Source organism: Pelophylax lessonae (assembly GCF_965119305.1).
Source record: "Pelophylax lessonae genome assembly, chromosome: 2".
Taxonomy (NCBI): Eukaryota; Metazoa; Chordata; class Amphibia; order Anura; family Ranidae; genus Pelophylax; species Pelophylax lessonae.
The window spans coordinates 493,113,211-493,138,721 of NC_138769.1; the positions used below are offsets into that span (position 1 = coordinate 493,113,211).

The following is a 25,511-nucleotide window of genomic DNA, read 5'->3' on the forward strand; positions in this document are numbered from 1 at the left end:
AAAGCATGATGGTAAATTGGTCCTTGAGACCACAGACACTCCCTGAGACGAAGTTCCCACGGAACGTCTGCGACTAGCATGTCCAAGTCGGCCAGGCCGGCTTGAGGAGGCCAGCCTAGAATTTCTAGGACCACTGGCGCTGATAGAATCTGAACCAGGCGTCCCTAGAGGTATCTGGCCCCGACCATCCGAGAAAGTCTGGTCGTTTTCTGTTCCCACACATTTATCAGATACCTGATTGTTATCAGGAAGGGTGATCTTTTCTGGTTGAACCTCAGGGACCGAAGTCACCCGACTAGAGGCTACTTGGCCTATCTGGTCAACCAGATCCGATTCCTGTGAGGTATAGGGACTAATCTTAGGAAAAGGTAAAAGGAAAAGATCTATTTAGGGAACGGTAACTACCGCTTCCTGTAGTACTTAAATGTTGGAAGGGAAGAATCGCACCGGTAGTAGTGGTTGATGCTCGATCTAATGTCCTGAATACCGGTGAAAACGTCCCCCCACCCTGAACCTGGGTGGGGGCGCACCTTCAGGCTGTGTACTCCTTTGCTTCGGGTTTGGCTGGGTTGGTCCTCTGTTTGTCCGACCAGCCCTTCTTGAACCCTCCTGGAGGAGTCTTGCCTTTCCCGCTTGTACCAGCCGGGCGCCCTTTATGGGCGGTAAAGAAAGGTCCTCGCTTGTTGCGAGGTCCCTTAGCTTTAGCAGCCTGTGGCAAAAAAGTGCTCTTGCCCCCAGTGGCATCCTTAATGATTTCATCTAGGTTGGCCCCAAATAGACGATTCCCCTGAAAAGGGAGATTTGTCAAGGTCTTTTTGGAACCTAGGTCAGCTGACCAGCATTTTACCACAGCACATGTCTGAGGATGACCGCTGACATAGATGCATGCCCTAATAAGGGAGTAGTGTCCAAGGCTGCGTCACAGATAAACTGTAGCCCTTGTATAATCTGTTCCATCAAATCAGATGTCTCCTGGGGAATATCTTTTCCCCTAAGGTCTTGGCGTACCATTCTCGCCCATTCCGTAAGTGTCTGGGAAACTAGACCAATAACAATTACTGGTCTAAATGCTGACCCTATCAGAGAGAAGATGGTGCGGGACTCTGCTTCCATCTTTCGATCCACCGGATCCTTAAAGGACGAAGTGTCCTCCACTGGGATAACCAAGGCTTTATTCAGCCTGGAAATAGGTGGATCCACCACTGGTGGTACCGTCCATTTCTTAATGATGGATTCCTCAAACGGATAGCATCTAGCAATACGCTTGGAAATAGTAAAGGTACGTTTAGAATGCTCCCATTCTCCTTTAATCTGATTACCGAAACACTTGGGTACAGGAAAAACCTTCACCGCTTTGATGGGCTTATTAGTACCAAAAGGAATCTCTATTTCAGTTGCCTCTGCCGGTAAAGCCTCAAGTTTTAAGGTTTCCTGCACTGCCACAACTAGTGCGTCCACCAATGCTTCTTCCTGAATTATAGCGGGAGAAGAAACGTCCTCCTCACTGTCTGAGGGGGCTTTACCTGAGACAACAGCCCTTGCAGAGGAACCTGCAACTGCAGTGACCATCTCTGAATCTGAGTCAGAGGTGTCAGATAGTATAGGGGTAGGCGGGGGTCGCTTCCTTGACCCCCGTCCCTGACAGGCCGCCTCCACCCGAGCCACCATAGACTCCAAAATTGCTGTAAATGACTCTACACTCTGTGCGCCGGCGGGTCCCGTGGCCCCCTCGAGGGAAACAGGTGGGGGAATATGTGTGGCAGGGTCCATGATAATTCCAGTCACTTCCTGGATAATATAATTCAAAAATAAAAAACTTTTTTTTTTTTTTTCCAGACCCCCAGCGCCACAAAAAGCCCCTTAGTGTTACCTGCTAGGGATCCCTATCGATCGAGAGAGAGAGAGATAGACCCCCAGGCTCACCACTTGATGCTCAGAGTTTAACTGCAACAGGTTACAGCGCTGTCTTGACAAACAGGAAGTCTTTTGGCTGGCTGCCCAGGAACAAAGGAGGCGGCTCCGCCCCTCTGCACGCCTTCCGGCGCCTCCCCTAGCTCCACGAGGTGTTTGGATCACCTCAAACATGGCCGCCCCCATGCTGGAGACACGAGGCTACGCCAAAATGGCGGCTCGTGCGATCCAGCAAAAAAAAAAAATGGCGGCGGCCTGTACTGAATAGCGGTGTGCTGCAGGGCACACAACACTCTCTCTGCATGGGGATTTGGCGTGGTTGGCGGTACCGGCCCTGGCGGACCGCATGGCCATTCGGGAGGCCTGCTAATAGCTGGAGATCTGATTAGGAAGGCAGTCTACATGTCCGTGGCTTCTGACTGGTAGGTAGCTTATTTTTATCACCGCAAGATTCCCAGAATGCCACTGATTACAATCTTTTTAACATGTATACAATTAGATTGTTAGCTCCCAAACCAAGCCTCCTGGCTTTTTGCACATAAAATCACACTCAAAGTAGGAGGATCTGTGTCATTTATAGGATAGAGAGGGACTCTATCTTACCATACAGAGAGGGGCCCGCGTTCACCACAAGACCCGTCAGGGGAAAAGGGGGAACATACTACTCACCATACCGGAACCAGGCGGGCACCAACTCCTGACAGTACCCCTCTCCACCGGGGCGGGAGGGCTGTCGACCGATATGGACGCCGTGACTCATGGTCTTTGGCGTTTCAGCGAGACGTTTAACTCGCGGGGTCAGTCCTTTAATGGGACTTTGTCGCGGCCGACCCAGCGCGGAGCTATGGCCTGCACGCGCTCGTAGGCTGAACTGGGGTGACCACCGGATCTCAACATCCAGCCCGTCGCCCAGTTCAGCTTTCTTGCTTGAAGATCTCACAGGAACACTGGAGAAAAAAAGCTGTCTAAAAAAAATCTTTTAAGAAAAAAATCTTGCCAGGACCTAAGATCCCAGCAAGGTATCTAGGTCCTTACTCCTAACTAGACAGAAAATAACTGATTTGCTGAGGCAGAGAGAGAGAGGATATACCCTCTGGGACTGCCCCTAGGGTGTGGCCAGAGCTTTTTAATTTCCTGTCTAGTCCTGCTCCTGTGGAGGCAACATAACCCGAAGGTGCTGTATCACCGAGGACTACGTCTGTCAATGAGCGCTAAAGAAAACCTCTCTTAAATCTTTTAATTGCTATCTGCATCGACACTAGGGAGATTTCCACCCACTTCCTATCTTGATGTCTGGTGCCACCAAGAATCCGTGGAAAATGCCTGCAGCACAAACCTCTTCTCCTCTGACAATATGTATCCACTGATTCCTACGACTGACAATACATATTGCACTTATACCAGAGACTGACAATATACTTCTCACTGATAGTGGGATCAGACATTCTGAATCCCAGGGATACCAGTGACTAACAATATGCATCCTGTTAATACCCAGGACTGACAATACAAATCCCACTGATACCAGAGACTGACAAAACACATCTCACTGATACCCAGGACTGAGAATACAAATCCAACATATACAGTATCTCACAAAAGTGAATGCACCCCTCACATTTTTGCAAATATTTTATTATATCTTTTCATGTGACAACACTGAAGAAATGACACTTTGCTACAATGTAAAGTAGTGAGTGTACAGCTTGTATAACAGTGCTACAATGTAAAGTAGTGAGTGTACAGCTTGTATAACAGTGTAAATTTGCTGTCCCTTCAAAATAACTCAACACACAGCCATTAATGTCTAAACCGCTGGAAACAAAAGTGAGTACACCCCGAAGTGAAAATGTCCAAATTGGGCCCAAATAACCCTTTTCCCTCCCCGGTGTCATGTGACTCGTTAGTGTTACAAGGTCTCAGGTGTGAATGGGGAGCAGGTGTGTTTAATTTGGTGTTATTGCTCTCACTCTCTCATACTGGTCACTAGAAGTTCAACAAGGCACTATATGGCAAAGAACTCTCTGAGGATCTGAAAAAAAGAATTGTTGCTCTACATAAAGATGGCCTAGGCTATAAGAAGATTGCCAAGACCCTGAAACTGAGCTGCAGCACAGTGGCCAAGACCATACAGCGGTTTAACAGGACAGGTTCCACTCAGAACAGGCCTCGCCATGGTTGACCAAAGAAGTTGAATGCACTTGCTCAGCGTCATATCCAGAGGTTGTCTTTGGGAAATAGGTGCATGAGTTCTGCCAGCATTGCTGCAGAGGTTGAAGGGGTGGGGGGTCAGTGCCCAGACCACACGCCGCACACTGCATCAAATTGGTCTTCATGGCTGTCATCCCAGAAGGGAGCCTCTTGTAAAGATGATGCACAAGAAAGCCCGCAAACAATTTGCTGAAGACAAGCAGATTAAGGACATGGATTACTCGAACCATGTCCTGTGGTCTGATGAGACCAAGATAAACATATTTGGTTCAGATGGTGTCAAGCGTGTGTGGTGGCAACCAGGTGAGGAGTACAAAGACAAGTGTGTCTTGCCTACAGTCAACAATGGTGGTGGGAGTGTCATGGTCTGGGGCTGCATGAGTGCTGCTGGCACTGGGGAGCTACAGTTCATTGAGGGAACAATAAATGCCAACATGTACTGTGACATACTGAAGTAGAGCATGAGCCCCTCCCTTCAGAGACTGGGCTTCAGGGCAGTATTCCAACATGATAACGACCCCAAACACACCTGCAAGATGACCACTGCCTTGCTAAAGAAGCTGAGGGTAAAGGTGATAGACTGGTTAAGCATGTCTCCATACCTAAACCCTATTGAGCATCTGTAGGGCATACTCAAATGGAAGGTGGAGGAGTGCAAGGTCTCTAACATCCACCAGCTCCGTGATGTCTTCATGGAGGAGTGAAAGAGGACTCCAGTGGCAACCTGTGAAGCTCTTGTGAACTCCATGCCCAAGAGGGTTAAGACAGTGCTGGAAAATAATGGTGGCCACACAAAATATTGACACTTTGGGCCCAATTTGGACATTTTAACTTATAGACGTACTCCCTTTTGTTGCCAGCGGTTTAGACAATAATGGCAGTGTGTTGAGTTATTTTGAGTGGACAGCAAATTTACACTGTTATACAAGCTGTACACTCATTACTTTAAATTGGAGCAAAGTGTAATTTTTTCAGTGTTTTCATATGAAAAGATATAATAAAATATTTACAAAAAAGTGAGGGGTGTACTCACTTTTCTGAGATACTGTTTCAGAGACTTACAGCTGAATTCAGTATTTCTCACCTCATGTTCACCCTATCCCCATATTACAATTTTTCTTTCAGAAAATATTACAGCCCTTTGGTATGGTTTGGTACAAATTGGCATGAGAGACATAAAGCCTAAATGCAGAGGCACAAGGCACAGGTAACTGCCTTAGTTTTAAGTCCGTTTTGCATGTACTGTTCCCTGCTTCAAGCCTGGCCTTCTCTGGAGTGCAGCACACCATCACACCACAGCCTCCTGCTGTGCTCAACTCATATCTTCCTCTCTTTGAGAACAGGGGAAGGCTTGTGCATCATATAAATACAGGATATATAATATATTATAACGTATATTATATATAATCTTCCTCAGTTTGTGGTTTGCCTCTGCATCTATCCAGCTGATCCTGGGTGATTGGATGTAATCCTACATCCCATACTGTTCTTTTGGTAAGAGGCAAATTTTGGTGGAACATAGAAGCACTTTGTTTGGTTCAAGTATAACGAAACACTGGTAACAGAGTACCTTGATTCACTGTGTTTGATAAATATTTTGGACACTTTATAATCATTTTTAAGTGGATGTTTTTGGTTACATTGTTTCATAAATGATTAACAGAGGCACCTTTTTTTCATTCATGCGGGTGCTGGAAGTTTATTGCACCTGATTTCACATTTATCATGTTAATTTGTTTATTCTAAAGCAACAATTCTTCAGTTTAATTATCTTTACTATTTGAGTATATTTTTTGTCACCCAATAGTGCAATTATATATTATATATATTTTGTCTATTTTCCAGTATTCAGGGAATTTTTAAGTGCAGCAGTTGGTTAACAATCTGTCTTAGCGCAGGTTGATCCTTTTTCTATACATGGGCAACAATATAGCAAACAGAAGTGCCAACAAGCCCACAGGATAAAAATTGGAATAAAGAACCCAAATAAAACACTCAGATGACAGCTTAAAGCACGTTTTAGCTAAGGCTATCTACCTGATAGAGCTTGGAGAACAGAGGTCCAGGTGGTGGCCTTGCAAATATGGGATACAGATGATTGATGTTGCAAATCCTACAAAACACCAGCATTCCTAGTGGAATGGGCTCTGATAGGGACATGAGAAGATTTTTCCCTAAGAACGTAGGCCCTGGAGATAAGCTATCTGGTCCCTCTTGAAATGGCAGAGCTGGAAGCAGGATGTCTTCTATGAGTACCCACATGCAGGACAAAGAGGGATTCTTGCAAACAGAGGCTGTGGCTGCCAGGTGGACCTTTAGGCTCGGTTTCCACTATTGCGACTTGCTGTGTGACTTGACACATGTGAAGTCGCACAGCAAGTCAAAAGACATTCATTTCTATTTGGCCCCTTGAGTTGCGGCGACTTGAAAAGTAGTTTGTGCACTACTTTTGGGCCGACTTCAGTGCGACTTCCCTCTATAATGAGGGACAAGTCTCACTGAAAGCCGCGAACAAGTGAACACTACAGAGTCGCGCTAGAAGTAGCGCGACTCTGTAGCCGCAGCAGTGGAAACCGAGCCTTACAGCCCTGCACATATCCAGGCACCATAGGGCAATTGCCTTGCCATGTTTTGGAGCAGGACAAAAAGAATGAAGAAGAATTTTATGAATAAGGTGGAAAGAAGAAACCACCTTAGGTGCTGTGAAGCCCTCTTTTGGGGGGTTATGAGAAATTGCCCTCCTCAAACAGGATATTACATTAAACTTGTAGATAAATTACTGAATCAGAATATTCGCTATGTGGGAGAATGGGTTTAATAATAAAATTGGCAGTGCCCCCACCCAGGACAGGGCCCCTGTGAACAGCGTTTTCCTTGCTGGGAAATTAACTAGTAATCTAATCAAAGTAATTAGGAGCAGAGGAACTACTGAAACCAGTATATAACATTAATCATAAGTATACAGAAGCACACCAGTATGGAAATAATACAAACTTTATATAAGAAAAGATTAATAGTAAATACATCCAAAGTACAAAAAGATATCATCAGCAAAGAGCCCAACAAAGTCCTGGTGAAATTGTGTACATATACCCAGGTATATAGAGTTATTAATAGGAATTCCTCCAAATGAATGTTGCAGCAGAGTCCACTTGCAGGGTCCCCTGAGTGGAAAGGATTCAGTTGTTTAGCTAAGTAAATTTTGGAGGGCTGACACCACCCAGTCCATAAAAATGCTGTATGGGGCATTTACTAATTCTGTTGCATAGCAAGGCAATGTTAAACAAGAGCAGTAAGACAGAATAAGTGACAGATTTACCACAAGGTTACAGCTTGAATCATAAAACCCTCCCTCTAAAGTAGCACTGTGACAGAAATAAACCTGAACCAGAACACTAGAGTTGGGCAAACAGTTTGAGCCGAGAAAAGTACAGCTGGAACATCGCCTGTTCGTCAGTTCGGCAAACACCCTAATTAGCGGGCACTTGGCGGGATGTTTGCCCCCTGAGCTTCCCACAATGCACTGCACGCTACACAGTGCATTCTAGGGCACTGATTGGATGAAGCAATGCACCTGACCACTGGTGATGACTTTGCCCAAACATGGCTAAGTGCTCATAGTCCCATCCCACACTAGAAATGTTTTCTTCCTATAGGAACCCTTTGCAGTGTGTTGTTGGAGTGGAGATAGATAGACAGGGCTCTGTTTTCTACTAGCAAGTTAGTGTGTTATTGTGACTCTGAGTGTACAGTTTCAGTGTAGTCTGAGTATAGTGTAGTGTCAGTGTAGTGTGTCAGGGCAGTGTTAGTGTAGTGTGAGTATAGTGTAGTGCAGGGCTCAAAATTTAAAATCCTGAGCTACTAGCCAGGCCTTAAGGTTACTCGCCACCAGTGGCCCCAGCCAACTCCTAACCTACCCCACCCCTAATTCCACCCCTAAACGCACCCTCATAAATTATCTATATTATATTATAAAAGTTACAAAAATAAATATTAATAACAATGTTTTCAGTGCCCATCAGTGCAGCCTCATCAGGGCCCATCAAGGGTCTGGTGGACGGGGGGGGGGGGTGAAGAGCACTAAAGGGCTGGAGGGGGAGGCTGAAGAGCACTGGGGGGCTGGAGAGGGGGGGGGTCTGAAGAGCACTGGGAGGGCTGAAGAGCACTGGGGGGGGGGGCTGAAGAGCACTAGGAGGGCTGGAGAGGGGGGGGGGGGGCTGAAGAGCACTAAGGGGCTGGAGGGGGAGGCTGAAGAGCACTGGGGGCTAGAGAGGTGTTGCTGAAGAGCACTGGGGGGGGGGCTGAAGAACACTGGGGTGACTGAAGAGCACTAAGGGGCTGGAGGGGGAGGCTGAAGAGCACTGGGGGCTGGAGAGCACTGGGGGGCTGGAGAGGGGGGGGTCTGAAGAGCACTGGGAGGGCTGAAGAGCACTAGGAGGGCTGGAGAGGGGGGGGCTGAAGAGCACTAAGGGGCTGGAGGGGGAGGCTGAAGAGCACTGGGGGCTAGAGAGGTGTTGCTGAAGAGCACTGGGGGGGGGGCTGAAGAGCACTGGGGTGGCTGAAGAGAACTAAGGGGCTGAAGGGGGAGGCTGAAGAGCACTGGGGGGCTGGAGGGGGGGGGGTGAAGAGCACTAAGGGGCTGGAGGGGGAGGCTGAAGAGCACCGGAGGGGCCGAAGAGCACTGGGAGGGCTGAAGAGCACTGGGAGGGGGGGAGAGGGGGGCTGAAGACCACTAAGGGGCTGGAGGGGGAGGCTGAAGAGCACTGGGGGGCTAGAGAGGGGGGGGCTGAAGAGCACTGGGGGGGCTGAAGAGCACTAAGGGGCTGGAGAGTGGGGGCTGTACAGCACTGGGGGCCAGCAAAAGAAAAAAAGAAGATGGATAGGAGGGGGATGGGGCAGCTGCATATAGAGGAATTGATCTTTCCATATTCCTCCTGCAACCGCTGAATGCCTGCAGAGAGGAGAATCAGGCATCCAGTGTTAGGACTGCAGGCAAAACAGGGTGCCGTGTAGTGGCCCTGCAGCTTACACATGCGTTTGCAAATGCGTGTCAACTAAATCCCTGTTCTTTATTTATATCATGAGATGGGACTACTTGGTTGGTGGCAGACTGGAGGGTGAGTACATCAGATTGGGGGCTGGCTGGCTTCCATGCACCTCTCTTAATCCTTTTCAATTTGTTTTTTCTGATACAGGGATGGAGACGCTGGGCATACCTGCTGGTGTCTCACCTAAAGTCCCACATAGCCCACATTGTTTATGTAACCAGGGATGGAGGCACCTTGCCTACAGGCTGTTTGTCAGGGTCCGGACTGGTAGCAGGAGCGGTGCAAGGAGTGGATCCGCTGTGTTAGTGAGGGATTGGCGTGGACCGTACCAGAGGATCGGTTCTAAGTAGATACTGGTTTTCACCAGAGCCCGCCGCAAGGCGGGATGGGCTTGCTGCGGCGGTAACTACCAGGTCGTGTCCTCTGGTAGCGGCTCAACCTCACCAACTGCTGATATAGGCGTAGTACAAGAGGGACAGGCAGAGGCGTAGTCAGACGTAGCAAAGGTCAGGGCAGGCAGGACAGGTTCAGAGGCGGTAGTCGTTAGCAAAGGGTTTCGGCAACAGGCAAAGGATAACACAGGTAACGCTTTCACTAAGGCAACAAGGCAACAAAGATCCGGCAAGGGCAAGAAGGGGCAGGTCACTTATATATGAAACAGGAAACAGAGAACAGGAAACAGAGAACAGGAAACAGAGAACAGGAAGGGGGATTTGGACCAGGCACCAATTACTGGTGCACTGGCCCTTTATATTTCAAACAGCCGGCGCGCGCGCGCCCTATGGTGCAGGGACGCGCACGCCGGGAACCACGTGAGCGGGGAGCGGAGGAGAGAGCTGGAGCGGGCACAGGTGAGTGGATCTGGGACGAACGCCGCAAGCGCTCCGGTCCAGGAGCAGGGATCGGAGCGCTCGGCGTTACACTGGTGCTTCATTTAAGGTCCCACCGTGCGATTTTCGTGCGTTTTTGGTGGATGCAGTCTGATTTGACCCCAGTTTTTTCATATAGAGGGATAGAGACCATCGCATGACCTGCTTGTCTCATGTAAAGTCCCAAATATTTTATGAAATTAGGGATGGAGGCACTGTGCTGTACAGGCCAATTGCCTCATATGAAGTCCCAATTTGTGTTTTACACTGCATCCACCAAGGGGTTGGAGGTGTATGCTTCTCAGTTGGTCGTTTTCAGTTTGTACCATCGCAAGAACATCGCTATTAGAGTTTTGAGATACTAGACCAGTCATGGTTTGGGGTGGGTTGGGGGAGGTTTGGGCTGCTCCCTCCCACCTGCCTCCTATCCATCCATTAGCAGCCATGTGCTCCCAGTGTGGAGACACTCAAATTAAAAGTGTTAGGACTGCAGGTAAAACAGGGTGCCGTGTAGTGGCCCTGCAGCTTACACATGCGTTTGAAAATGCGTGTCAACTAAACCCCTGTTCTTTATTTATATCATGAGACAGGACTACTTCTTTGGTGGCAGACTGGAGGGTGAGTACATCAGACTGGGGGCTGGCTGGCTTCCATGCACCTCTCTTAATCCTTTTCAATTAGTTTATTCCATCGGGTTGTGGAGCGGTTATCTCCTGGCCCACTTCCTGTAGCTCTGCTGTCTGGGCATTTTTTTAGCGCATTTGCAGCTGATCGCACCATTGCAATTTGCAATCTCTGCCACAAGCAGATCAAGCGTGGCAAAAACACCAACCATTTTGGTACCAAATGCTTTCAAAGGCATTTAGTCCTCCTACCACTCAGCTCGTTGGCTCGAGCACCTGAGAGCCACACAAAAGAGACACAATTCTTCTCCTCCTCGCTCCTCACCTTTCATGTCTACCCTCGCTATATCTCATGACCTCTCAGCAGCCTCCACTGGCAGTAGCACACCACCAGCTGTAGAGTATACAGTAGCAGGCAAATATATTTGCCTCAGCTGCTGCATAAAAAAATACACTCCCTGCCATCCACATGCCCAGTATCTAAACTCCAGCTTGTCCAAATTGCTGGTTTTGCAACTCCTGCCTTTCCATCTGGTGGAATCTGCCCCTTTCGTAAATTTCCAAAATGTGCTGTACCACAACGGCAGGTTCCTAGTCGCTATTTTTTTTTTTGCACGTAAGGCAATTCCAGTTTTGTACACTCACGTGGAAGGCAATGTTTTGGCATCGTTGGGCAAGGCAGTCAGCAGCAAAGTCCACCTTACTGCTGACATGTGGTACAGCAAGCATGGTCAGCGAAGATATATTTTGATCACAGCTCACTGGGCAACTCTGCTTGCAGCTAGGAAGGATGCAGGACAGGGCTCAGTGCTGGAGCTTGTTTTGCCACCATGTCTACATACAGCTAGTGTTGATGATGTGAGATCTGTCAGCTCCACCCCCTCCTCCTCCTCCATGCCCTCCTCTGCTCAATTGTCTTATGAACCACCTGTACCCTCTAAGCGTTTAAGGGGCTAGTCAATGAGTCAGGCTAAAAGATGCCATGCATGCTTCAGCTAATCTATCAATGGGACAAGAGCCACAATGGAGCAGGGATTCTTTCAAGAGGTGGTTCACGCCACAGAAGCTTGAGCTAGGAATGGTGATGTGCGATAATGGCACTAACCTTCTGTCTGCCCTTCGATAGGGAAAGTTGACACATGTGCCATGCCTGGCACATGCCCTCAGTTTGGTGGTGCAGCCTTTTCCTAAACAGGTACCCAGGTTTGCAAAATTTTCTAAGGCAGGCCAGAAGAGTCCGTAGCCATTTAAGACGGTAATATACAGCCAGTGTTCAGTTGGCTGAAATTCAGTGGGAATTCCACCTGCCCGTAAACCACCTGATTTGTGACATGCCCACCAGGTGGAACTCAACTTTGGCAATGCTGCAGCAGCTGCACATGCAGCAGAGGTCCATCAATGAGTATCTGTGTGAGTATGGCACAAGGACAGGCTCAGGAGAGCTTAGGTTTCTGGCAGTCTTAGAGGCATTGAAGCAGAGGAAGACATGCGTCAAACCTTAAGAGATTTTTTTCAGTCCAGAAACTTTGGGAGTAGTACGTGACCGGGAGGAGGCAGTTCCAGATACTGCAATCCTCAGTGACCCCGAGGACCCTGCTTCTAATGCCTCTGCAAACTTGCGGTGCATGGGCTCCCTTATTCTTCAAAGCCTGCAAATTCGTGCCATCAAGGAGAAGGATCATTATTGGTTGGCAACCTTCCTTGACCCCCGTTATGAGGGGAATATCTCAGAACTCATCCTGCTCTTGCAGAGGGAGCACAGGATGAAATATCTTGAGGACACCTTAAGGCACCTTTCACACTTGTGCAACTTGTCATGCAACTTTGGACACCAGAGTTGCACGAAATGTCGTTCCATGTTTTCCAATGATACCCATTCATATATACACACAACTTAAAATTGCAGCAACTACAAAGTAGTTCATGCACTACTTTGGTCTGACTTTAATGCAACTTGAGGGCCATAGACTTGTTAACCCTCAGAAGTTGCATGAAAGTAATACCTGAATGTTATACAATAAGACTTGTGTGCAACAGTTGTCCATAAAAACTGGTCAAAGCCAAAGTCGTATCCAAGTTGCATCCCTCCAAAGTTGCGTCAAAACTGCACTCCAAAGTCAGCGTAACTTTGGAGTTGTGAATTGTGTAAGAAAGGGGCCTAAAAAGGGGTTTATGTAACACCTTTCCAGACTCTGGTGGGTTACAGTCTCATGGAAAAGGTAGTTTTGAGGTTTCTGTTGGTCAAAGGAGGAGCGATGGAAAAGGGGGTCACCTAAGTGATGCATTTAAAATATAGTATTATAATTTTTTTAGTCCTCAGCGCCCAGGGCTGTCAGCTTCCACATCCCATAAAGAGCATCTGCATCAAATGGTGGAAGATTATCTAGGGGTGAAAACAAACATGGAGAGCTTTCCAGTAGACGATCCACTGAGTTAATGGGTCATGAGACTAGTTCACTGGCCAGAAATTGCCCAGTATGCAATTGAGCTGCTGGGCTGCCGTGCATCCAGCATGCTTTCTGAACAGGCATTCAGTGCTTTCGGAGGTTTTGTGATGGATAAAAGAGCGTGCCTGTCCAACATCTGTTGACCTGCTAACATTTGCAAAATGAATCAGTCCTGGATTAGCAGCAGCTATTAAGCCCCATGATGCTGATGTTGCAGATCAAGTGTAAGTATGTAAGTGTTTTTAGGATCTGGAATCTCTGCAAGACTGTCTAGGCTGCCTAGCTTTCTGGGTGTTGATTTTATCTCGAAGTTATTCTTTGGTTTCATGGGCACAAGTAACAACCAAGGACCAATTTTTCTGCACCTGTTTGACAGGTGTATATAATTAAAGTTTTTTTACAACAAGGCTAATTCTTGCCTTCATCAAGAGCACTTCTATAAGGTTACGGTGTGAAGGCACCACCAACACCCAAAGCCCAGTTTTTCCGCACCTGTTTGACAGGTGCAAAGAATTGACATTTTTTACAGAAAGGTCAATTCTTTCTTCCATTAAATGTAGCCATTTCCTGCTCTTTCCGGGAATGTGTTCTTGGATCATTCCACTGGGAAAATTTTTCTTCATTTCACTGGTCTGTAGATCAGTGGCGGCTTTAGCGGCAGAATAAGTTTGCCACTAAACCCAAAACCATTCCTTAATGACCTTACTGGTAACCCAGTTATGGTGAAACTGAAGTGGGGTATGGAATACAAGGGATACTTGGTCTCTGTGGATGGCTACATGAAAATGAAGCTCGGCAATATAGAAGAGTATATTGATGGGGCATTGTCTGGGCATCTTGGAGAGGTTCTAATAAGATGTAATATTGTATTTTATATATGAGGAGTAGAAAAGCAAGAAGAAGATGGCGAGATGAGAGAATAAAGCAATATCCAAATTCGTTTTGTAAATTTATTTTGAAACTTCTCTTTTGAGGTTATTGTTGGACATTTGTTTTTGTAAGTTTTGTTAAGAAAAATAAACAGATTTTTTTTCAAGAGTACCTCTATAAGGTTACGGTTTAAGGCATAACCAACACCCAAAGCCCAATAATCTGCACCTGTTACTTCTATCCACAGTCTGGTGCCAAAGAGATATCAGAATCAATCCAAAAAATCTCTAATCTTGTTTTGAGAGCACTAAATTGTGACCTCAACATAAAGACTGGCTTTCCAAGCTGCTGTTGACAAAATAAAGAAAGCTTTCATGGAAAATCAATTTAAAGGTCATTTTTTTTTCTTTTCATATGTCCGTTTTGCTGCAGCAGGTTCTATACATGGTACAGATGTGCCATTTTACTTTTTCAAGTTCAGGTCCCAAAGTCTTTAACCTCCCTGGCGGTATGATTCTTTCCGATTTTAGGTGCTGAAAGCGGTACCATTATTTTGCATGTAATTCTTAAGAATGAGCAGCCCAAAGCAACTATTTACATATGATTTTTTTTTTTACTGTGCGTTCTTCTTTATAACATCTCAGGTATGATAAAGTTTGAAACACAAAATCATAAAATTATAATATAATAAATAACTATAAATAAGTTAAAGTATGTATGTATGTATGTATGTATGTATGTATGTATGTATGTATGTATGTATATATATATATATATATATATATATATATACACACACACACACATATACATATATACACATACACGTATACACACACACACACATATATATAAAGTACAGTAAAATTATACACAGCAGGAGTTTATCCGTGGGTATGGCAGACTCAATGTCCGCCGGCATCTGCTGATGCTTTGGTACACAGGCAGAATTTGCCGTCCTGTGAGAACAGACAGCATGGATCCTGTGGTCCTGTGAAGCAGGAACACCGATCTATGCCTTCCACTAGTAAAAGCATCTCCCCCCACTACACTGAATCACAGGCTAGGCACACAGTTAACTTTGATTACCCATGATGTGAACCCTTTCCCAGCCAGTGTCATTAGTACAGTGACAGTGTATATTTTTTTAGCAATAATCACTGTATTAGTGTCACTGGTCCCCAAAAGGTTGCAAAAGTGTCAGTTAGTGTGCCACCGCAATATGGCAGTTCTGCTAAGGGTTGCTGATCACCGCCATTGCTAGTAAATAAAAAAATAGAGAAAAATGAATAAAAATATCCCCTAGTTTGTTGACGATATAACTTTTGTGCAAACCAATCAATATACACTTATTGGGATTTTTTTTTATCAAAAATATGTAGCAGAATACATAGTGGCCTAAATTGATGAAATAAATTTGATTTTTAAAAAATTTTTATTGGATTATGTTATATAGCAGAATGTAAAAAGTATTTTATTTTCAACATTTTTGGTCCTTTTTTGTTTATAGCGGAGTAAATCTTCGAGAGATCAAGTGGTTAATTATGCATCTTTTTAAAGTGAAAACTTGTCTCATCTGAAGAATTAAATCTGTATGTCTCAGAACTTTGAACACCTGTTGCAATTGGCTTCCTAGGAGTAGTGAAATGGGTGCAAGGGGGTCACAAATACATGGTATACTTGTTTCAGAGATTTTGCTAAGTTAGAGGCAGCTTTGCTTCATAAATGCTCCATGTGTGTTTCTGGCAGATTAACAGTTATTTCTCTGTATTTAGCACAAACAAAAGCAAAATAAATGTGTAAAAATTATACAAAACATCTAGCACTCCTCAGTTCAATGTAATGACAATTAGTCCATGGATAAACACACTGAGAGTCTGTGGTACAGTATAACATCAATTATAGCAATAGTAGATAAATGGTAAAGGGGTGGATGAAAAATAGATGGAGAAAATAATGGATGAATAAAGAGTGAAGGAATTGGAAGAAATGTGGTTCACCTTTGCCGCTCCCATAAGATTTGGGCTGGATCACCTCTTAAACCAAGACATAGCAAAAAGCAGGGCGCTGAGGTTAATACCAAGCAAAAACACCTTTATTAAAAGCAGCACACTTACATGTCCATAATCACCAATCCACCAGTGGATAGTAAAAGAGCAGGTTGAGACACCAGAGTTGATCAGCTGAAGGTACACAGAGGCAATGGATGGCTGTCAGGCATGCAGCAGCAGGGGCTCCAAAGCTCCAGCAGATAGTGTGGAGAGAAAGAACTGGCAGCGTCTCGAGCTGCACTGTAAAGATGACAGCTGTCAGAATCCTATGGTGATGTCATGAAGGGGTAAGCATAACGCATTTCAAGGGACATGACCCTCTTTTTCAAATGCCTTTTGCCTCTGCCTCGGAGGACAGAGAAGGGATCAGGGATGTAATAGACCCCAAATCGCTCAATAAAAAGTACCCGTCACTGCCCAAGATATCACAAGGGATGTTATTGTAGCAAAAAAGTTAAATAGAAAAAAACAATATTAAAGAAAATCTGACCCTCTGTCTGGACAGTACTGAATGGCCTTGTGGTGATCACATGCACCCTCCCAAGAAAAAAATAAAAAACCTCCCTAACAATACACGCCAAACTGAGAATGTGCAGTCTGACTCCAAAGGCTCTGTCTTATCAAGACATGTTCTGGAGTCAGTGGAAGAAGCGGAGGATCTGTGCATACAAGATCAAACAGCCTTTTTACACAATGCAGAGAATTAGCCCCTTAGGTTCCACAGTGAGTATAACAAGCATGCTTTACTGCATATACACACTAATTTTGCTGTTGTGTGTTTAGTAACACTTTAACTCTAAACTGGTAACCTGTAAAGGCTTTTAAAGCATGAAGATTTTTAAGTACCATAGTTTGTCTGCGTTTCATGGGCATACAATATTTAAAGGACGTATTTGGCATCTATTTACTCGGTGCAGCATAATCTTTTATATTTTACCAAAAAATTGCATTTGAAAACAGGCTGTGCAAATATTGTGTGATATAATACATTGCAACAGCAACCATTTTATTCTCCAGGGCTTATTTTTAGTAAATAAATATTATTTGGGGGTTCTAATTAATTTTCTAGCAAACAAAAAAATGCAGATTTGTACATACATATGGGAACATTTTCAAAATTGCCCTGGGCACAAGGTGGTAGTGAACTTATTTTTTAAATATAGATATTTATACTGCTTGTTACAAACTCAAACATTTCCACTGTAAAATGGATACGTTCTGCTGTACAGTGTAATAAAAAAATAAACATATATACTACAATATATAGAATGATTAATGATTATCTTAAAGACTAAGCCTTGAAGCATTCTCTTTTCAATGGAATGACTTAACTAATAATAAGCCATCACATGAGTTAGGAGGAAAGGTCAGTGTGACTTTAGACCACAGAATATACACTATATTGTCAAAAGTATTGGGAGGCCTGCCTTTACACGCACATGAGCTTTAATGGCATCCCAGTCTTAGATCGTAGGGCTCAATATCCAGTTGGCCCAACCTATGCAGCTATAACAGCTCCAACTCTTTTGGGAAGGCTGTCCACAAGGTTTAGGAGTATGACTATGAGAATGTTTGACCAGGTCTGGCACTGATGTGGATGAGAAGGCATGGCTGGAAGTCTCCGCTCTAGTTCATCCCAAAGGTGTTTTGTCGGGTTGAGGTCAGGACTCTGTGCATGTCAGTCAAGTTCCTCCACCCCAAACTCACTCATCCTTGTCTTTATGGACCTTGCTTTGTGCACTGGTCAAAATGGGGGAATATGGTGTGGGGTTGTCTAGCAAGGGTTGGGCTTGGCCTAGGGATGCACCGATCCAATATTAGGATCGGATATCAGCGCTGATATGGCCATAATAGCTGGATCGGGGATCGGTAAAATTAACAGATCCACAGGCCGATCCGGTTTTGCTCTTTACATAGCTGTGAGGGAGCAGAGAACAGCTGTCAAAGAAAAAAAAAAAAGAGCCTCCTGCAAATGCCAGTCTCCCAGTTAAGTAGACACAATGCATACAATGTATCTTTTCGTTTCGTCTGCCAGAGGAGGGAAGTTTAACCTTTTAAATGCACAATGTTATAAGGTATCTGCCGTTACTGATCCGGAAGTATTATTTTGTTATAAGCTCACAAAACAGTACTTCCGGATCGGACTCGGGATCGGCGATTTCACAAAGCAAAAGATCGGCATCGGAATCGGGACCAAAAAAGTCGGATCGGTGCATCCCTAGCTTGGCCCCTTAGTTCCAGTGAAGACTGGAACTAATTTTCATTTTGAACAATTTTGTGGTCCCAATTTTGTAGGAACAGTTTTGGGTTGGTCCCTTCCTGTTCCAACATGACTGCGCACCAGTGCAGAAAGCAAGGTCAATAAAGACATGGATGAGTGAGTTTGGGATGGAGGAACTTGGCTGGCCTGACCTCAACCCGATAGAACACCTTTGGGATGAATTAGAGCAGAGACTGTGAACCAGGCCTTCTTGTCCAAAATCAGTATCTGACCTCACAAATGCACTTCTGGAAGAATGGTCAAACATTCCCATAGACACATTCCTAAACCATGTGGACAGCCTTCCCAGATGAGTTGAAGCTGTTACAGCTGCAAAGGGTGGGCCAACTCAATATTGAACACTACAGACTAAAGCCTGGTACACACGCAAGGAATTTCCGCCGACCGGTCGTCCGTCTTTTGTCCAGAGTGGTGTCTGTTGGATGGAATGTGCTCTAGACTGCACACGAATTTTCAAGCACGACAGAATTCTACTTCAGAAGTGATGTCATGTGTTGGATTGCTTTCTTTGTGTTCTTTCAGCTCTGAGCATGCCTAGTCTTGCTCATAAGATTTTTCCCAATCGAAATCTGTACTTATGAGACGAAAATCCGACGTGTTTTGACGGTCTACAAAAATTATATAGCCTGCACACCAGGATTTTTTCGGCCGAAAAGTCGGAGTCGGCTGTTGGAAGCACCATACTAACAAGCCGAAAATCGACAGATCGGTCGTCAGATGAAATTTCCCGGCCGAATTTCTACTCATGTGTACGGGGCTTTAGACTGGGATCCCAATCCCAAGTTCATGTGCCTGTAAAAGCAAGTGTCCCAATACTTTTGGTAGTATAGTGTATGCTTAGGAGATCCAAATATCATAAATGCCATTACAATTTTTATGTGGACATCTTTGTGCCTAAATCAGATATCCTAACTATACCCATTTTTTTTTTTATAAATTAATTTAGACAGTTACAAAAATTTAATTTTACTGTGATTTCATATCAAAGCATATGCAGCATACAGAAAACGTAGGTTTGGTAGATTAATTTTCAAAAAAAATATCATGTATTACAGGTATCCAAAATAGTGTTATGTTTATTGTTGAATTCTGAAATATACCAAAATTAGGTGGGGAATAAAAAACATACTGTACATAAAAATATGAGCAGGGTACTTATCAAATGGTAACGCCTTATTCAAAAAGTAAAAAATAAGTTAGGTGATATTTGTGATTTTTTTAATGTCCTGTAAAAAGAAAAGATCACCATGCCTCTTGTGTTCTTATTGTTTTTGAGAATCTCTCCTTCAAGAATTACGAAACACTTGAAACAAAATTCCCTAGGAATGACAAAGTGTCATCTGTATAATAAAGTAAGAAAAAAATACGAAGAAGTCCCGGTTCACATATATGCGATGCAGGAACCCTGCCTATCCACTGCGAGTTCCTGCATCAAATTCAACTCGCAGGCACTGCCATATGCGAAACGCTGGGGGTGTCAATACAATGTTAACGACACCCCCAGATCAGTTCACATATCACAGTGCGAACTGTCAGTTCGGATCTGAATCAGATCGCATAAGTGTGAACACCCATGCGATCTGATTCTGGTGCGGACCGCAAAAAAGGGTCCTGTGCGAGCTGTGTCCAAATGTGATACGATCTCAGCCTTACAATTTGTATAGCTGAATTTGCATCGCACAAACATCGCATGTGATTTGCAGAGCAGTGCGCTGCGAATCACATGAAATGTCTGTCATCGCACATGTGTAAACCGGCGCGAAAGCTCTGATACAGTATCTTCTAAATACATCCATACAGATCATATAAAATTAAGTATAGAGGTGTACAGCTCAGAATTTTACAGAAAGTATATACTATATAAAATATGTACTGCTTCAAAAGTTCCTTATTTATTTTTAATAGGCGTAGGGAGAAAATTTAGAATTGTTTTTTTTATTCAGAGATGAAGTTCTGCTGTAAATTAATTGTTTACCACTTGCCGACCGCTCACTCGAGTTCTACTGCGGCAAAGTGGTTAGTTCCCGTCCAGCGACGTAGACCTACGTCGCTGGACTCCTCCCCTTGTGGGCGGGAGTCGGGCCAGGGGAGGAGCGGCGGTATCGTCGGGGAATCGAGTTTGGAGATCCGCCCGCTTGTGTTAACAAAGCGGGCGGATCTCCTAAGTGACAGACAGTGACAGATTGCAGGGTTCAGCATAGCTGAACATGTGATCTGTCCCTGTGTCACTCAGTCACCTCCCCCCTCACACGTTAGTAAGCACCAGGCATACATTAACCCCTCCCTCTCCAATAAAATTAACCCCTTCCCTGCCAGTGTCATTTTTACAGTAACAGTGCATATTTATAGAACTGATTACTGTAGTAATATCACTGGTACCCCCAAAAGTGTCAAAAATGTCAGTCAAGGGTCCGATCTGTCCGCCGCAATGTCGCAGTCCCGCAAAAAAAAAAAATCGCAGATCGCCGCCATTACTCGTTAAAAAAAAAACAAAAAACACTGAAAATGACAGAAATCTTTCCCTTAGTTAGTAAACGCAATAACTTTTGCGCAAACCAAATAAAATACACTTATTGTGATTTATTTTAACCAAACATATGTAGCAGAAAACAAATTGGCCAAAAATGTAAAAAAATTTTGATTTTTAAATTTTTTTGGGGGGGAATTTCATATACAAAAAAATGTGAAAAATATTGTTATTTTTTCAAAATGTACGCTCTTTTTTTGTTTATAGCACAAAAAGTAAAAATCGCACAGATGATCAAATACCACCAAAAGAAAGCTCTGTTTGTGGGGAAACAAAGAACATCAATTTCATTTGGGTTCGGCGTTGCACGACTGTGCAATTGTCAGTTAAAGTTGCACAGTGCCGAATCACAAAAAGTGGCCTGGACATAAGACAGCAAAATCCTCCGGTGGTAAAGTGGTTAATGATATGTCTAGAAACATATGTAGCATATGAAAAATGGCCCTCCCCAAACAGGATAAACCTGTAGGTAAAGAACCAGAACCTTTTCTAAATGAAAGAGTGGGTTTAATAATAAAGTTGGCAGTGTCTCCACCCAGGACAGGGCCTCTGTAAACAAAGGGGATTCCCTTGCTGGGAAATTAACCAGCAATCTAATCAAAGTAATTGGGAGCAGAGGAACAATGAGCAATGATGGTGAGATCCTCCAAACCATCCTGGAACTTATCTTCTCATTAGCAGACACAGCAGAGGGACAATGGGACTCACCTAACTACCCTATGTCTTAGTCCTTATTCTGTTATACAATCACACTTCTAACTACCTGTAGCCCAGTCCAAAAGGGACAGGGTTAATTAAAATAACAAGAGCTGCATATAAACACTATTGCAATAAAAAGGTTCCCCTACTAATATACAGTGATGGTAGTAACTGCGTTTAAGTAAACGGCGTTACTTAACGCAGTTACTTTTGAGGGTAACGAGTAATCTAACTGAATACTCGTTCCCTCAATGTAATGCAGTTGCCGCTACTTTCGGCTGCGTTATAGCAATTACATCTACCGCCACTGGATGGCAGTAGATGTAATTGTAATTCCCCCTCTCCTCTATGACCGCTGTCTGCGGTACTGCAGAGAGAAGAGGAGGAGACGACTCAGACGAGAATGTGGCAGTGAAGGAGTTTCCCGGATCCGCCCCGCCCCGTTGCTCATGGTTGAGGCCGGAAGGGACAGTGATCGGCATGTCCCAGAGCAGTGTGCTGTGTGTGTGGAGGAACGGAAAATATCAGCAGTACAACGGCCAGCCAGGGGCAGGTTTAATGGCATATCATTTGACCCTGAAGACTGAGGACATCTTGTGGCAGAAAGTACTTACTACTGGGGACAGGGGCTCAGAGGAGATTGTTGCCTTTGATATGCGTCTGCACAGCGGAGGACCCACATTCGCCTGGACAGTGGAGGAGATCTGTGACCTCTTGCCTCAGGGAGTCCATCATCCATTCATCCTGAGAGAGGATTGTTAGAGCCTTTTGGATTACACACACGAACTCTTTGGTGTGTGTTGAGGTAAGCGGCCACTACATATATATTGATTTGGATGTTGTCACACTTATTATGGATTCAAATTGTTTGGTATACAGCACTATTTGATTTGAACCATTTTCAGCTATATCAACAGCAGTTTTACATTGGGTTCATATACACAATTGGATTTAAGTGATCTTTAGTTTTTTCAGCAGTTCTTTAATTGTGTTGTTTTTTTTCACTAGCACATTTCATTCTACACCTCACTTACTTGAATCAGCGCTGATCTTGTTCACTACACAGAGAGCACAGCGCGCCCAGAAGAGAGAGAGGCACAGACAGTCAGGCCTGAGGCCTGGAGGAGGACGGAGCCAGACGAACCCAGACAGTGTGCCAGTGCCTGCCACGCCACACCACCACCAGCAGCCAGCAGATACGGAAAAAAAAAACCTCACAGTCAGTCACAGACAGTCAGGACTCAGACCCCCACAACCACCACCACCAGTGTTCCACACAACCACCACCAGTGTGCCACACCACCACCACCAGTGTTCCACACCACCACATGTGCCACACCGCCACCACCAGTGTGCCACACCACCAGTGTGCCACACCGCCACGCCACACCGCCACCACCAGTGTGCCACACCGCCACGCCACACCGCCACCACCAGTGTGCCACACCGCCACCACCAGTGTGCCCCACCACCAGTGTGCAACACCGCCACCACCAGTGTGCCACACCACCAGTGTGCCACACCGCCACCACCAGTGTGCCACACCGCCACCACCAGTGTGCCACGTTACCGACAGTGTGGCACACCACCAGTGTGCCAATCCCACCCATGCCACCACCAGTATGCCACGCCACCACCAGTGTGCCACCCACGCCGCCACCAGTGTGCCACGCCACCACCAGCCAGGCAGCCACCACCAGCAGCAGCCGGTGTTGGGTTCAAATAAATACCAAATATTCAAAAATACTGTATATAGTGTTTTTATTCTTCAATCAGTTAATATAAACATCTTTGCTATTAAAGATGTTATAGAACGTAATTGCATTTTGGAATATTAAAAAAAAAAAAAGTCGCAGTTACTTTGCTGAGTAACAATTACTTTTTCAATGTGGTAACTGAGTCAGTAACTCAATTACTTTTTGGGAGAAGTAATTTGTAACTGTAACTAATTACTAATTTAAACTAAGATGAGCAACACTGCTAATATACCACTATGACCACTGCACACATACAGTAAGCACAGACCTAGCTACCTGGCACCGTGCATGTGAAATTACAACAACAGGGCAGAGATATGTCTATCGCCAGTTTAGTTTTTATATAATATACAGTATATATATATATATATATATATAAATCTATATATACACACACAGTATCTCACAAAAGTGAGTACACCCCTCACATTTTTGTAAATATTTTATTATATCTTCGGGCCCAAATTGGGCCCAATTAGCCATTTTCCCTCCCTGGTGTCATGTGACTCATTAGTGATACCAAGTCTCAGGTGTGAATGGGAAACAGGTGTGTTAAATTTGTTTTTATCACTCTCACTCTCTCATACTGGTGACTGGAAGTTCAACATGGCACCTCATAGCAAAGAACTTTCTAAGGATCTAAAAAAAAGAATTGTTGCTCTACATAAAGATGGTTTAGGCTATACGAAGATTGCCAGGACCCTGACACTGAGCTGCAGCACAGTGGCCAAGACCATACAGCAGTTTACCAGAACAGGCTCCACTCAGAACAGGCCTCGCTATGGTCGACCAAATAAGTTGAGTGCATGTGCTAAGCGTCATATCCAGAGGTTTTCTTTGGGAAATAGACATATGAGTGCTGCCAGCATTGCTGCAGAGGATGAAGGGATGGGGGATCAGCCTGTCAGTGCTTAGATCATACGCCGCACACTGCATCAAATTGGTCTTCATGGCTGTCATCTCAGAAGGAAGCCTCTTCTAAAGATGATGCACAAGAAAGCCCAAAAACAGTTAGCTGAAGACAGGCAGACTAAGGACATGGATTACTGGAACCATGCCCTGTGGTCTGATGAGAACAAGATAAACTTATTTGGTTCAGATGGTGTCAAGCGTGTGTGGCGGCAATTAGGTGAGGAGTACAAAGACAAGTGTGTCTTGCCTACAGTCAAGCATGGTGGTGGGAGTGTCATGGTCTGGGGCTGCATGAGTGCTGCCGGCACTAGAGAGCTACAGTTCATTGAGGGAACCATGAATGCCCTACATGTACTGTCACATATGAAGCAGAGCATTGTGACAGTGGTGGGTATCAGATCCTTGCCCTTCTCACTAACTCGTGACAAAGGACCAACCATGCTCACACCCTGCCGTCACTTATGTAACAATGCCACTCTCAGCTGCACCCTGCACAAAGATTTTCCAGCTTGCAGGACCACAATCTAGGTGACAGCAGGCTGAGAGAGATTGTCACCGGGCTAATTAAGCAATTAACCCTTTCACTGCCACCACCCACTCTGGAAACTCCTAATTTTAGAAATACCAATTATGACTTTAGAATAATCATTCTTAACACGCACTGTCACCACAGACAAGAATGTTGAGAGGCTTTATTCTATACAGTAGCACTCTTCAAGAGACAGGTTCATTGTTAGATTGCATTTAAGAGCTTAGGGACAAGGTTAACACTTTTCAAAATAAAGTTTAATAATAAAAAGGTTAAAATTGGTGCAAATAAAAATATTTACAGAAAAAAGGTGTACAGAAAAAGGTGTTTCAGAGAAATAGAGACACAATTCAGCAATTAGAAAAATAAGGTAGAATTGAGAAGTAAGAATACTTGCATTCAATGTCCTGAGTGTTATCAGAGTTCAGAGTTCAAAAGCTGAGCCAGTTGTGATTGTTTCTCAAACTTGATAGATGTTCCTTCTTGATGTTACCATGAGATCTTCTGATAACAAAGTTTGAGCCAGCTTTTCTCTAGGATCAAAGGGGTGTTGACGGATACCCCTGACCAATTAAAACAGAGTGGCAATGGGCGGTCCTGGGTTTATGACAATTTCAAGACGTCCTTTGTGGACAGAGTCATACCACTCTTAATATCTCAAAATATGTAGTGGTTACATTCTTTAAACTGCTAGTTTATCATTCAGCATGTAATTTGGCATCCAGAGATACCAAAGATCAATAACATTATCACACAGGCAATATCTTACCGCTATC

At 44.6% G+C, this 25,511-nt stretch overlaps 1 protein-coding gene and 1 pseudogene across 2 annotated transcripts in view; one reads left to right on the forward strand and one right to left on the reverse strand.

Annotated features, from left to right (window-relative positions):
• CLDN10 (claudin 10) overlaps positions 1 to 25,511 on the reverse strand; it is a 50,666-nt gene that overhangs the window by 18,036 nt on the left and 7,119 nt on the right. The gene's annotated exons all lie outside the window — the stretch shown is intronic.
• On the forward strand, positions 5,309 to 14,032 carry LOC309546709 (small nuclear ribonucleoprotein F-like; annotated as a pseudogene). Its single transcript has 2 exons — positions 5,309 to 5,329; positions 13,748 to 14,032. The product of its transcript is annotated as a small nuclear ribonucleoprotein F-like (transcript).